Below are 4,832 nucleotides of genomic sequence, written 5' to 3' on the forward strand. Positions count from 1 at the left end.
TGTATTCTATCTCACCTATGCAGTGTTTTAATAATGCTAATTATTTACTCCAGTTCCTTACATTTTTGGAGCATCCTCATCTCATATCTCTATCACTCCTTAGCTGTGATGTTGCACCTTTACTGTGCTCTGGGTCTACTAACCCTAATCTCATTTCATCTGACTCCTTCCTTATTGCAGCTGCAAGGAGGTTCTTCTTCCTCTTTCTGTCTCACTGATGTGCTTTCATGGCTCCATTACACTTAGTGCAATGCCAGTATTAGAGAACCTCTGTTTGCACTCCTTTTGGGAACAGCATTTAGACTACTTTAATTACTCTAGAAATCTTTCACTGTTATAAGTTTATTGCCCTTGGCCTGCTGACCCAATGACCCTGGACCCTAGATTCTGTAAAGATGTCTTTTTAATTCTACAATTATATATCTAAAATGTTAGTATGTTGTAAATTACAGTTATGGTCCACCTTATACCATCTTTGTGACTCCAATCTTGTAACCGTCACTAGCAATATTGTAATCACACCTTCAACACACTGGTTTAACTCAAACCAGGCCCCTGACATACTCCTTATATGGGAGGAGTGTTTTTATTTAGGAGAAAAGTGGAAGCCATCAAAAACTCCAGTCAGAGTTTCTGCCCATTTTCTGTTCTACAATATCTACTTATGTTACAGTATCAGTCTCCTTCTATCATGTTAAATGTTTAGTTTTAACTAGAAAATAGGCTTATTAGTAACTGTTGTACCCAATTCAGCTGCCAAAAAATGGAATGGAAGCTCACTGTTATTGTATGAAGATAGATGTTGCCTCTAGAGAAGATCATCACACAACATTCACAGCATGAATCTACTTTTTGCAACAAGGTATGAAACTGTGTTTTCCCTACTTTATACATGATGCATGTTAAGGTCTCACAATGTATAATATACTTTATTAGTGTTGGCATAGGAGTTATATCAATTAACAAGTGAATAGCTGCACCTCCCCCACTCTGTCTTTTAACATGAAATTTCAAACCAAGTCTTCACTTACTTTCAGATGTTAAGTATTTTTCTAGAAAAAGCTTTGTGTTTGTTTTGCTTAAAGAAAGCTTTGCTTTATATACATTGATGCTTTTCAGGCTGGTTTTAATTTGCTAAAACACTTTGGGCTTAATTGTCACTTCCATTTGTTTTAGGTGCCACAAAGTGTCATGGAAAAAGAAAGTCATTATCTGGGATCTAAATTGGAAATGATCAGATGCAATAAGTTTTTATTCCTAGTTCAGATTTAAAAAAAAAAAAAAAAAAAAAAGCATTTATTTTTCTAGTTGTATATAACACACTAAAATTTGCGATGTTGTTTTAAAAAGAAAAATCACAATGTCACATTTCACTCATTTTCTAATAATAGATTAAATATGAAATCTTTCCAAGTCTTGGTACATTTTGAAATCTACTGTTTGTTTGTTTTTATAAATTGGTAGGTGCTAAATTAAATGTTTGCTGGTTACCAATATTATGTACAGCAATCACAAGTGGAAACAAGGACTCTTCAGGCTGGGAACATTAAACAGGTAGTTTTCACATGTAGGCTATATTGTCTTTTATAACTTTATGAGGTAAGCAGCCATGAAACCTGCTTCATCAGCAGTGTGGAAAGCGATGAATATGAACATGGTTCTGCAGATAGTATTTCAGATGAAAGTGCTTGCAGTCGTATGATTTCAGTTTTTGAAACAAAAGCCTAGACAATGATGAAAAGATGTCAATTATACAGTTCTAGCAGTGGTCAGCCTAGTACTGTAGATGCAAGTTGTACATCACCATTCAAGCTCAGTTTTAGTGAGAGACCTTTTGAAGACAATGAATAAAACCACAGCATATGGCAAGAAGCAGTACTTTTTGTTTTGCATCACATGAAATGGTATAAACTGATTAAAATGATCATTCCTATCCAAAACCCGGAAAATAAAGAGTGATTTCACTAAGTGCTTATGCAGGACCTACACCTCATGAACTAATGTTGATCTGTGGAAACTTTTCACTAACATGAACCAGATGGTATTTACCATTACAACAGATTTGTACATCAGAAGATTAGGAGAGCATTTTTACAGCACGGCAAGCTCAGATAATGGCAAACATGAATATATTCACTAGAAAATGAGAAATCAGCAAGGGAAGTTACTCCTTTGTGTAAATGTATAATTTTGTTGACCCAACTTTATGCATGTCATCACTGCCATCACAAAAGGCAGTGGTTAAATTAAAAGTTAATCAGAATGACTCTTTGAAATATATGCAAATCCGTCATTCTGTAACCACTCTATTCATATCAAATCATATACTATTGGATTTTCTTTATCCCCAGTAGAACAATTACTGAGGGAAGGACCTCAGACTAAGTCAGCAGCTCAGTGCGTCTATCGGTTGCTGATTAAATGTAGAACAGAACATGCTGATAAAACTAAGGCCCTATGGGGAAAAAGATTTTGAATCTGTAATGGAAGCTGGATGCTGTTGAATGTCCCTCATATTATATTTATATTTATTATAAATCGCTCTTTCTCTCTCTCTCATATATATATATATATATAAACCTTTGCCATAAATGTAAAAACCCAGAAGGCAATCTGATTCATTGTTTTTGTGACTGTTTATCTAGAAATTCTGGCTAAATATAGTTCAAGAAATATGAACAATTTTTGGTCGTTCATTACTCTTTGGCTCTAAAACATGTCTACTCTCATTAGAGATCCCCCCCACTTCCACTACCAGCTGTTATACTGTGCATGTAAATGTATACTGCTTCACTGGGCATCAGACACAAGGCCCAGAGTTCCCAGTGGGTATCAGGTAGGTTTTTTTTTAAATAATTTTTATTTTGAAATAATGATGAGTACAAAATACAGAATGTTTGTCCTTAAACAAATATTTCTGTTATTTTGTACTTTACATATGTAATACACAACAAAAAGCAAAATACAACCCATGCAACCCACCCATCCAACCTATGTAGACATGGAGCATAGTCACCTAATAAAAACAGCAAAAGAAGATAGAAAAAAAGCCACATGCATTCATATCCATTGTCACTATGTCACTATGTCTTGGCTCTAAGAAGGCTCAGGTACTGACCACTGGCCTACAGGTCTTACCACTGGCCTACAGGTCTGGCATGGATGGAGGTCAAGGGTTGATGGCTCCTTTGACATTCATATAATAGAAATCAATAAATGCATCTCAGGTCGAGTATATTATTGGCCAAATGCATCTCAGGACGAGTATATAATAGTCATTGATTACTGTAATTGATATGATGATGATGATTAATAATAATAATAATAATAATGTTGTTGTTGATGATGATAATAATAGTAATAATAATAATTTTTTAAATATGTTTTATATATTTTATTTATTTATTTTACTTTCTTCCCCTTCCAAATGTGTATATGAAAGTAGGTGTACATATATGTATACTTGAATGTATGTTTTAATACGTAGCTATGCATATGCTTGTATCTTCATAGGTGCATGTGTTCTGTCTATGTGTATTAGTCACTTGCTTGGTATGTCATACATTTACACATGATTTTAAGATGATATTGTCATCTGTATACAATGTACCTCATACTACTTATACCTCTTCCTATAGCAGTGAGAGACCCTCCCACATGTGGAGAATTATATGCCAAGAGTGCCTTTAAAAGAACATGGAGAGAGCAAAAAGAGCTAAAGAAAGCTAAAGAGCTCTGTGCTAATGGCTTTGAGCAACATGCATGCAACTCCCTATCTGCTGGCTGTTATGGCTTGCTCCAGTCCCATGCTTTCCTCAGCATTTGGGGCCTGTGTCATGCTGACATGATGGGAATATGTTATACTGTCTGGGGAGCTCTGTAGCCTGCAGACATAAACTGTGGATGTTTCTCTGTTATCATGAGCATGGAGCTGGTGACATGTACACGACAGTTCTGTGGATGCTGGAGTTATCCTACAATGTATTAGTGTGGCTCTGTGTGTAAAGACAATCTGATTTCAGGTTTAAAAATGTTTTGTTTCATAGTCTGGGTTTTCATGTTTGTGCACTATAGTGTCTGTGAGTTCTCAGTTATAGAGCTGTGTGTGTGTGTGTGTGTGTGTGTGTGAGAGAGAGAGAGAGAGAGAGAGAGAGAGAGAGAGAGAGAGAGAGAAAGAAAAAAGAAAGATAGAAAGAGAGAGAGCAAGAGCGAGCCTGTAGGTGTCATATATCACTCTCGCTCTCCTTTCTCTAAGTAGACGAGTGAGTGGCATATCTATGGCTGTGCTTTTGGGAGTTCATGTCTGTGAGACTGAATAGGAAAGCAGGCAACTAGATGATGTTTCGTCAGCCTTGATGTTCAAATAAACCACAGCTGCCTATGCCATGCTACTGGACTAAGAGATAATGAACAATTTTTCAAATCAGTTTAACAGGCTAAACTAGTTTTCTTTAATTGAATTAGCATTCATGTAGCTTTGCTTTTCTTTCTTTTCTTGACAGTCCTTCACCGAAGCTCTAAGAATGTGAATAACAAATGAAGAGACATATACTCAAGCAGAAAGAACTCTACATCTCAGTCTAGTCTGGGTAGCTCACCTTGCGTGCGCACGCCTGTGTGTGTGTGTGTGTGTGTGTGTGTGTGTGTGTGTGTGTGTGTGTGTGTGTGTGTGTGTGTGTGTGTGTGTGTGTGTGTGTGTGTGTGTATTTACATGTCACACTTAAATGAACTGCAGGGTGAGCTTCAGAGGCACTAACAGGCAGTGCAATATGACAGAATCAAACAGACGTCAGTTCTGGAAACACACAGTCACGGTTCTTTTGTTTGTTTGT

The sequence above is a fragment of the Electrophorus electricus genome, chromosome 14 (assembly GCF_013358815.1).
Source record: "Electrophorus electricus isolate fEleEle1 chromosome 14, fEleEle1.pri, whole genome shotgun sequence".
In the NCBI taxonomy this organism is placed as follows: Eukaryota; Metazoa; Chordata; class Actinopteri; order Gymnotiformes; family Gymnotidae; genus Electrophorus; species Electrophorus electricus.